The sequence below is a fragment of the Falco rusticolus genome, chromosome 9 (assembly GCF_015220075.1).
Source record: "Falco rusticolus isolate bFalRus1 chromosome 9, bFalRus1.pri, whole genome shotgun sequence".
NCBI classification, from domain to species: Eukaryota; Metazoa; Chordata; class Aves; order Falconiformes; family Falconidae; genus Falco; species Falco rusticolus.
The window spans coordinates 22,928,296-22,938,387 of record NC_051195.1 but is presented as its reverse complement, the minus strand read 5'-3'; the positions used below and the strand labels follow the sequence as shown (position 1 = coordinate 22,938,387).

The 10,092-nt window shown below is 44.2% G+C and overlaps 1 protein-coding gene across 3 annotated transcripts in view; it reads left to right on the top strand.

The window, feature by feature from the left end:
- Positions 1-335: 335 nt before the first annotated feature.
- The window catches only part of SGMS1 (sphingomyelin synthase 1), a 98,612-nt gene continuing 88,855 nt past the window's right edge, over positions 336-10,092 (top strand). Inside the window, exon 1 of one of the 3 annotated variants that reach the window (XM_037399444.1) lies at positions 336-429. The gene's annotated coding sequence lies outside the window, so the exon portion shown is untranslated. Of the gene's footprint in view, positions 430-2,324; positions 2,415-10,092 lie in introns of those variants that run through there. The other 2 variants (XM_037399449.1, XM_037399447.1) reach the window with 2 other exon arrangements.

The following is a 10,092-nucleotide window of genomic DNA, read 5'->3' as shown; positions in this document are numbered from 1 at the left end:
CAGATTTAGCGTGAGAACTTCACCTCAGCTGCTCGGAGTAAATCATACTGATGCCGGATTTTTTTTTTTTTTTGGCTACATGTGCTCAGAAAGCTCAAAGGTGGCTTGTTTACAGGCGAAATAGTGGTTTTCGCAACGAGGAGTGGCCTGCTCCGCAGTTCCAGGGCTTAACGAGCAACGTGGGGGATAAATCCCCCTGGAAATAGGGTTTTTGACAGCAGCGTCCCCTGACAGCGAGCCGGCCCCAACCCGCCGCGCACAAGATGGCGGCGCGGCATGACACGGCGGTCACGTGACGCGCGGAGCCGCCCGCCCCGCCCGCCGCCGTCGCCGCACGGGATACGGGGCCGCCGCCGCCGCCCAGGGGATCCGCCCGCCCGGCGGCCGCTCCGACCCGACCCGACCTGCCGCGGGGCTCCGCGCCGTACGGTGAGCAGCGAGCCGTGCCGCCTGTGCCGCCTCATCGCGGGGCCGGGCGGTGGGGCCGGACGCAGGCCCGGGGGTGGTGGTGGCGGGACGGGGCAGCGGGTGACAGCGGTGACGGGGCCGCCTCCGCCGCCCGCGGCGGGGCCGTGTAGCGGCGGGGCCAGTCCGGGCCGCGGCGCGGGGGTCTCGGCCCTTCAGCTCGGTGGCGGACCCCGCAGCCCCGGGGGATCCGCGGGGGGTGTCCAGGCCCCCTCAGCCCCGGGGAGGGCTCGGTTCCCCTCAGCCCTGGGGGTTCTGGGGGGCTCCTCAACTCTGGAGACCTGAGGGAGCTCTGGGCCCAGCAGATCGGGGGCATGTGGGCCCCTCGGCCCCAGGGGGAATGGGGAAGCAGCAGTCCCCTCAACCTTGGGGAGCTCTGGTCCTGTCAGCTCGGGGGGCTGCAGTCCCCTTAGCCCTGGGACCCAGGAGTGGCTCAGGTCCCCTCAGCCATGGTGCCTGGTTGGATCTGTACCCCTCCTCCCCAGGGTGTCTGAGTAGGGGATCCAGACCCCCGTGACCCACAGGGCCTGGGGAGCATGTGGTCTCCTCATTTCAGGTGGGACCGTGGGAGTGAGGCCAGGGGCTGCGGTCGCCTTAGCCTGGGTGGGGCCTTAGGTCCCCCCTCAGGCCAGGCCTGGGCTCCATGCAGCCCAGGGGTTGCCTCATCCCCTCAGCTTGCTGGGGTGCGAAGGCAGACTGCGTCCCACTCCAAAAGAAGCTGGAGGTATCTGCTGCCAGCAGGGAGGAGATTCATCCTGTCCCAATGACTTAAGAGGGCTGTAGTGGTGGCCTTAGGGCTGTGCCACCTTCCTGGGTCTGAGGTTTGCTGGATAACAATGGCCTGAGGGACTTGGGGGTGAAGAGGCTGGAAAGCAGAAGAGGGGTGTGGAGAGGTCTCACCACCATCAGCACCCTGGCACGTGGGTGTGCTCCCTGTTTGCTTGTGAAATACCTTGCTGATTGATGGGCTGCAGTATTTGGATTTTTTTGGGTGTATAACGCATGTGGCTGTGTTTTTGCTGTGTTCCTCCTGGAGGCTCTGTTTTGATCAGGGTTTCTGTTTTTTTATGTCCTGTGTGAAAACCTCATTAAAGAAGAAGGCCTTGGTGCCTTCAGGCACCATAAATATGCAAGACAAGGATGGAAAGCAAAAGAGTGTTATTTGTAAAAAATGGGAGCTGTGCCATATTGACATGGTGGTGATGAAGCTTGCTGATGCAGGCAGCCTCTCTTAGCGGAACTGGAAATGAGATGTTGATGAATGTCCTCGTGTCGCTTTGGTTGATGGCAGCATCAACGGATCATGTTGTGATGACAGGTTTTGTAGCGATTCCTTCAGATGCTGTTCTGTCGCTTCAGGTCTCCGTGGATGAAAATGGTTTCTTTTGGCTTTCATGCCCGTTTGCCAACCGGTATAAAATACAGATGTGATGCCTGACAGCTAAAGTCAGTGGAAGCTCTGCTGTTGATCTTGGTGGGTTTGGGCTTGGCTACATTTATTTGTTTGGGGAGTGGATGTTGCATTGGAGTCATGTGCACTTCTGTCTTAATTCATACAGTATTTTGGTGGGCATTGGAATTGCTTCAGCTTTGTGAAGTTGTTTAGAGTTTGGAAAGACAATACAATCAACCCAACTCTGGTTGGTGGCAGACAAAAGATAAAGGCTACTTTTACAGTAAAGGTAGTAAACCCCCTTTAAATCCAGAGAGATTTCCTTGATTTTCCAGGTTTGTGCATGTGGAGCAAAATTAAATTTAGCTCAGACGCCTTTAAACTATGCTTGTGATCTGTGCAACAAACTGATTCCCAAATCATTTATCATTCTTCTTTTGTCTTTCAGTTGCCAACCTAGAGACAACATGGCTCCACATTTAGTTAGCTTTTAATGAAAACTTGCAACACTTAATTTAATAAATTGAAGTACGTGGATCATTTTCAGGATTTGGAGGTATTAATGAATACTATTTGACTATGCAGAGTTAATGGTATCCTTAAAAGGCAGTGACTTGTTAATAGCACCTGCTGTATACCTGTTCTCCATTGCTTTTCTCAACACTCAAGCTTGAATAGGTGCTGCTTTTAATTAAATAATTGTTGAGTTCTCTTCAACTGAACATGTGGAAGAATGCCGTGTGTGCTGTAGGTGATGGCAACTTAAAAATTCTTCCAGTCTTTTGGTTGCTGCCACTCTGCATTGTTCAGTGTTGGTTAATTGATGCACTAAAAATGGATGGCCTGGGACTTATTCAGATTTAATAGCAATTTCAGCCTGACTGTAAGGAATGGTTGCTGAATTAAAGGTTTTTTTAATTGGGGCAACAGGACATCCTGTAAAAAATGCTTAGACAAAAATAATCCAGACCCTTGTTCTCCAGTATGTCAGGAAGGGCCTGTTTGAAGTAAAATAAAATAAAATAAAAAAAATCTGTATAGCTCCATCAAAAAATAAACTAGGAAACTTGTATGTGGCCACAAACGCTAGTTTTGTTGAATGTGACATGAGATCCTTGTCTCATGGTGTGGTTCACAGAGAACTGTGTTATGCAGGAAGAATTTTTAAGGCTTCACAGTGAGGTAGGTCCAAATTGTTCTTTGCTGAAATAGAGCAGAGCACCTAAATGCTATTTCAGTCGTAATTCAAGTGCAACACATCAAAAACTATGTGGAAAAAAATGCTCTGAAGTAAAGGTAGGCTTAAAATGAGCTCAAAAACCTAAGTTTTGAGAGATGGGTTGGGTTTTTTTTTTTTTTTAGAATCTGAGGGTCATGAAGTGAGCTCCTGTGTACTTTAAGTGGTTTCTGAAGGATTTTGGTGACATTGGAGGCTTTTTGCACCCAGGAGACCAACAGGTAGATAGGGGCAGGCAGCCCTCCAAAGGCTGATGTTCTGCGTGACTCCTGTGCTGTGGATTGGAAACTCCAGCTTTTAATACAGCTTGAATTCCTGAAGTGTATGGCATCATTCAAGTTAATAATAGAGTCCTGTTGTGTGTCATCTGCCCCCCCAACCCCCACCCCTGCAAAAAGCTAAGGGAAATGCAGACCACTGAAGAAAGTATGAAACCTAACCTACTGGCTTTTTGTGATGCTTTCATCCCAAATACATTTTATGCTTTTGAAGAGCTACTTAGCAGAGGCAGTGGTTGGTGCAGGTAACTTGGGCTTGGCTTTTGTTGATAAAAAGATCATCCTAATAAGCTATTAAGTGTAGCTGGCTTCCCTGTGCTGTGTATAGTTCATTAACGTAACTGAATGTTTAAACATCTTTAAAATATTGGTCTATATCGTTTCTGGTCTTATCAAATGCATTAATGTAGTTGCAGGGGTGGGGTGGGTGTGAAATCCTTGAAAGTACTCCCCACGCTCTGTTCTGATGGCTCTTGACCAAGAGCTGTTAAGGTAAAAGAAAGTCTAATTTAGGAAACTATTAACGTGTCTCTTAAAGAAATGCAGTTTTTAAAATGTAGTTATTGCTGTTACTGGTCTTTACAGTTCACTCATCCAAATCAGAGCAGCAAGACTTGTGTGGAGCAGAACATATCCTATTGATGTTTCCTTCATGGGCTTGTGCGGTGCTGCTCTATAGATACCCATCTGCAAATCTTTATTGTGAAAGTATCTTCACTAACCATAGGTTTTGCTTGTGCTAATTTGATTAGATTTAAACAACAACAAAAAAATAGCTCCCTCTGCTTAACTGTGACTCTAAAGCTTTTTTCTCTCTCAGGTTTCCCAGTGTGGTCTGCCTTCTGTCTCCCTGATTTTGAAGCTCTTTGGAAGTAGCTGGCTTTGCTGATTATATGGAGTTAAGGCAAAGCATATTGCAACTTGGAAAACAGACTTAAAGGAGTCCATGAAGTTCAGTAGCTTTGGGTTTTTTGAATGCAAGAAGCATAGCTGTGTGAAAACTGGCAGCTTTCTTATCAGGTTGTGTGAGGTGCAGGTGTGTAGTGGGGAGGCAGAGTAGCAGAATTCCTCAGGTGTGCTCACTGGGCTGGCTTCTTGGGGATGCAGTGTTGCTTCCTTATTAGCCAGCTGGGACAGGGCTTGGAAAATTTAGTGGTCCTGTGGGTATCAGTTGGTGTGGGTCTGGGAAATGGTGGTGAGTGGGGCTGTGTAGCCTAAGCCTTTGTCAGAAAAAGAGATAGCAGGAAACAGAAGTAAAAACTGCAGAAGAGGTTGTTAATTCCTGTCTTAAGAACTGAAAGAGCCTTACATTAGGTATATTGCCCCCAAAACCCAGCAGTTTAGAAGGAGATCTTGCTGAATAGAGCAGCTGCTTTTCTCCTTTGCTCTCAATGGTATGTGCAGCCATAGCTGTCTGGTGTATCTGGAAAGGAGAGCTTGTGAGCCTTGGTTTAAGAAGGATTTTGAATAATTGCAATCTCTTCCTGTCCAGCGCAGCCTGTACCTTTAATTTCCTTGACTAAAAAAGAGCTTAGTGTTTTGGAGTGCCTTAAATTTTCCTTGCTGGTCCATTAGTGTGTTAGCTTAGCTTTGTGTGTGTGTTGAATGCCATTAAATGTCACTTGCAAATTTAATGTTGGGAGCGCTGAGATTTGTGCTAATTGAATTTAAAGTCTTATGCTTGAATTTGTTAAAATGGCAGATTCAGACAGTTGAAATGCTTTACTTGGGAGAGCATATAAACGTTTGCAAATTTGCTATTGTAGGCGAATCTAATAATGCATTTGTGTAGATGCAAGGGGAGACCTGAGCAGACAGATCAGGTTTCGATGGGGCTTTTTCTTTTTTTTATTATTATTATTATTACAGTGTGGTGACAACTGGCAAAATCCAGTATGTTGAAAGTCTTCACGCTTGACATCTGTTCAGGGTCATTGTTGACACTACCTTAATCTTATATTCTCCTATAAAAATGGTAGAAATTATAGAGTCTTTCTTTCAGTTCAAATTAAATTTCTCCTTCTCCTGCAGCCATAGTTTTATAGTTCTAGGTACTAATGGAGGCAGGGTAATCATCTAGGCTGTTGATCTTTAAACTCTGTTGCACTTTCATGAGTTGTCCATGGGTCTGACTTTTGTGTTTTTTGTATGTTTGTTTTCTGGTTTTGGGGGATTTTTTTTTTATTTTTTTTTTTAGAGGACAGTGCACAAAAACTGTGGCATTTAATGCTTCTTTATTAACTTCAGAAAAATAATGAAGAATTAAATAGACACAAAAACAGCTCTCACTGCCTACATGAGACCCTAGTGCTGTGCTTTTCACAAGGTAGAATGTTAAAGGTAGTACTTTTGATTGGAAAGGAGTCATAAAGATTGTTGCTAGACTTTCCTAGCAGTATAAATCTGTGCCTCCCTAGATAGCACAATGCTTTTAAGAAGTTTGTCTTGAAACACTTCCATAAAATCTCTTGATACCTCGCTTTGACCTTCTGCCACTGAGCTGGCACTCCATATGGGCTTCTGGCATGAGCTCTCCTGCCACTTTCCAAGTAAAAATTTACCAGGCATTGAAAAGTTTGACTCCGCAGTTGAGCACTGTGCCAAGCTATAAAAGCCCTATTTGTACACAGAATGGATTTGTGCTTGCTAGGAAGGCTTGGGTAGCGCTTCAATAACTGCATAGGAATGGCTTTGAATCTACATACTAATGAAACAGCTCCATCTAAATGAGCTATAGTGTCTCTTCCGCTCTGAAGTCTGTACTTTGTCTTCCTTGTGTCCCTGCTCTTCTGCATAGAGTTTTATATAGTCAGATCATATTGCTCTTCAAAACTTTGTCAGGGAAGTTAATTTAAAACTATTTGAAAGGCTTAAAAATTACTCCTGCTGTTATGGTGATGAAAAAGACCTTGAAAATGCCTTGAGGGCAATTGCTGCAAAAATACCTGCTTGGCTATGCGAATGGCATACAGTTCCCAGAGCAAGCTCACCATTCACTGATGAAGTAACTCCAAGGTAGCCACCTTCATTGCAAGTGCTCTTAGCCAGCTTGGCTAGTGATGGCGCATGAGGGCTCAAGGTCCGCTTGCTTTAAGTGGGAGTGAAAATCCAGCACCAGCTGGTGAGTCAGGCAGCAGGGAGCTTGGGCTGAGCTTTGCTGCTTACAGAGGGTGTGTGAAAAATACAAAGTGCCAGTGGCCTGTGGATTTTGAGTGTCTGGGGAATACATTTTTAGTCTAGTATTTAAGTGAACAAGACTTAGAGGAAGGAAGAGAAACATACATGTTTTCAATGTTGAAGTTGGGCATTTGGGGGGCAGGGTGCTGAGCAGAGGCAGTGTGGGAATAAGTGATGTCAAAGCATCACTATGAACAAAGCAAGAACAGACAGAAAAGGGTGAATGCTTGCATGTGAAGGTCCTTACTAAATGTCTTGACAGAACATGTTGTTCTGTTTCCACCAGTACTTTCGGGGTGCCAGGATATTATGCGTTTAATGGAAACATGATTTTATGGAGACTTGCTGTGCTAGGAGAAGCTTGCGTTTGCCAAAAGTGATAGTAATGCGCTAGGGTTTCTTACCTCTTCTTCATGAAACAGTGCAAAAGCCTTATTTCGCAGTGATGAGCAATTATCTGTAAATTAACAAAATGACTTGTCAGATACTGCCTTTGGTTTTGTGCATGTGCAATTTCCTATTTCAGCTTTTCCTCCTTTCAAAATGCAAATAGGTGCTTTATGAAAGGACATTTTAAGAGCAAAAAGAGTCCTAAGCACGTTTATCAGAAGTGGATTATTTGCTTTCTGATACTTTGTTCAGAATTTCTTTGGGAATACTTGCAAGAAAACTATCTATGCTGAGAAGACGCAAACCCCTATAGCTAGCTGTGTGTTGTCTTTAAGCATCTATACTGTTTTTGAGAAGGAATGCCGTGCTTCAGCTGAGGGTTCAGTAAGTGTAAGTGGCTATGGGAATATCTGTAGAGATGACAATCACAGAGAAATCTGTGTTGCCTCCTGCTCAGAGCAAGACTAACCTCAAAGGTATGTCAGGTTTTTCAGGGTCCAGTTGAGTTTTGAAAGTCCCCAAGGAAGGAGATATGTTGCTATAAGAACTTAATGTGGGCTTTAGGGAGAGGAGTTCCCACCCTGTGTGTAGAGAGTCTGTCCTGCAGGCTTCATTCACTGTTTCATAGTGCCAAAGTGAGATGGGAGTGAAGTACCTGAGATACAGATGATAAACTTAAGACAGAGGTGCACCAGATTTATGCAATAGAAAAGGCTGTTAGCTGTTTTCTTCTCTGTGCCTGTCAAGCTGAGCTGATGTTCTCAATGAACTGCCAGTTACTCCTTAAAGATCCTAACTTCTGAATGGCACTGCTTAACTCACAGTTCATCACGGCATGAGTGAATTGACCGGAATAATTTTATAATTGCCTATAGGGAACTTGGCCATTTTATTGAGTGGCTGCCAATCTTTAAAATCCTTTTATGATTCTTCCCATTAGACTACTTCTTTGCAAATATTGCATAAACTACTTAGTACAAACAATCTGCTTGTAACCTAACTTTGTAATCCCTCTCACACTCGTGAGAGTGCTTTAATAGTGTCCGTTTGGATATGAGCAAATATTTAAAATAATTGTCCACTCCTCAAAAATTATTGTTGGCTTCATAGACTTTGTGTTTTATTTGTTAATGATCTAAGAATCTTGTTTCTATGTTCAGGACTTCCTTTTTGGTCTTCTCATGGTTGTAGCCTGAAAGCAGACTATGTATTAGAAATCATAGGGAATTGCTCTATTCCTTCAAGTGGTTCTAGTGCAGTAGCTATGTGTTGAAATTCATCCAGCAAAATGCGATGCCATGCTACTGAATTATTTGTGTTCATTTGCAGATTGGGTAATAACCCAGTCAGTGTTTGGCCCTTCTACTATAAACTTTGCAAAAATTGTGAAGTGGGTAATGCTTTTCCTGCCTCCATCTAGCTGCATTGTTACTGTGTATGATCTTTGTATTCATGTAAAGCTATCCTGACACCATTGAGAATGGGATTCTGTTTGTGTTCCTGTTACATGCAGCTATGTGGACACTGAAGCTCCAGCCTTGTCATGGTGAAGGTGTCAGAGTCTGATCTCACTGCATGTCCAAAACTCATAATAGCAAATTAAAAAGCCAAACCAGCTTGATAATTAACCAAATCCAAGTTTCATTTGAGTTTGTTTACCTGATTTCAAGATAAATGTGTTTATAGTTTGTCTAGACTGCTTAATAAATACAATTAATAAACTATATCTGAACACTTTAAAGCACAAATAGGTTTGGAAAGACAATTTTTACACTGTGTGAGGACGATTCATTTTTCTTGTGACCTGTGTCAAGGTGAAGCCTTTATCTTTCATAGGTAAGGCACTACTGCTTGTAATTGCCTTGTGTTTCCAGCTGTGTTGTGCATAGTTGGACCTTACAGGGTGAAGGGATTTCAAAGTAGCTGGATATACAAATGTACAATCCAAGAAATACACCTTACCTCTTTTTGAACATCAGAAAAAGTAACTCCACCTCATAGTCTTGGTTACTCATAAGTAGTTGGGGCACATGGTTCAGTCCCATCTCCTGTGTAAGTTCATGCATAAATGTTATCATTAAGACTTTGACTAATTGCGTGGCATTTAATGTGTATGCAAATAGTAATAGAGATGGCATGCTTCTTTCTAAAGGCTCCTAACTGATTCATTATGAGTTTTAGTTTAAGTAGCAGTGGAAGTCTTTTTGATGTGTTGAGTGTGTAGACCAACTGGAGATGAACTGCTTGCATTTCCTAGAGTGAGGGAGACTGGTTTTCACTGGTGTATTGCTCTCTGAGCTGGTGGTTGTGGTGGTAGGGTGGCTTGTGGCAGGCAGGGTTCCCATCCTGGGACTCAGGTGAGGTGTGCATGCCTTGGAGCTGTAAATTCTGATCCCTATCACTAAATCCCTGCTTTTAGGTTGAGAGGCTGCAGATTCAATTCCCAGAGAAACCAAAAGGTTCAGTTACATCTGTTCAAAGTGAACTTTGTGGGCTGAAGTAATTCATGGCTGTCATAGAGCTGATTCCCCACCCCTGGCCCTGCCCCCAGCTTAGTCTCCCTAGTTTCCAGTGTTAAAGGGTGTCCCAGGAGGTTTTGGAGAAATGCTTGTGGTTTACCTAGAGGATTAGGACATTATCCAGAGGCAAATAGCAACACAATGAACGTCAGCAGGTGGGATTGTGCCCGCATTTTCTGCCCTGGCTAGTGCTGTAGAACTTCAGTTTAGTAGTTTCTTCAGGTGTGTGTCACAAAATATTAGTGGCAATCTCTGTGCCACTCAAGTGCACTAACTTCTGTGGTGACTCTGTCAACTGTGCCTAAAACCTTCATTTGTGACTGATTTGGTGTTGATTTTTTTTTTTTTAAACACACCATGAGAGGTAATTGTGGGTCTGTAGTAAACTGAAGTGAGTATTGTTTTTGTAAGAGGTGGCAACTAAAGCGGTTGCTGACAGTGAATAGCCAGTGTAGTGACAGGACCTGTGAAGACAGCTGGAAATGCTCACATTTGCTTGTTTCCCAGTACTTTCCTGAATTAGGATGGTTGGGATAGCACCCAATGCAGCCTTAAATGCTTGCAGGTTGTATTTGAATGTAACTCTTGTATAATAGACTATGCCATGTTAATTTAGTCCTTCTCACTGCTATC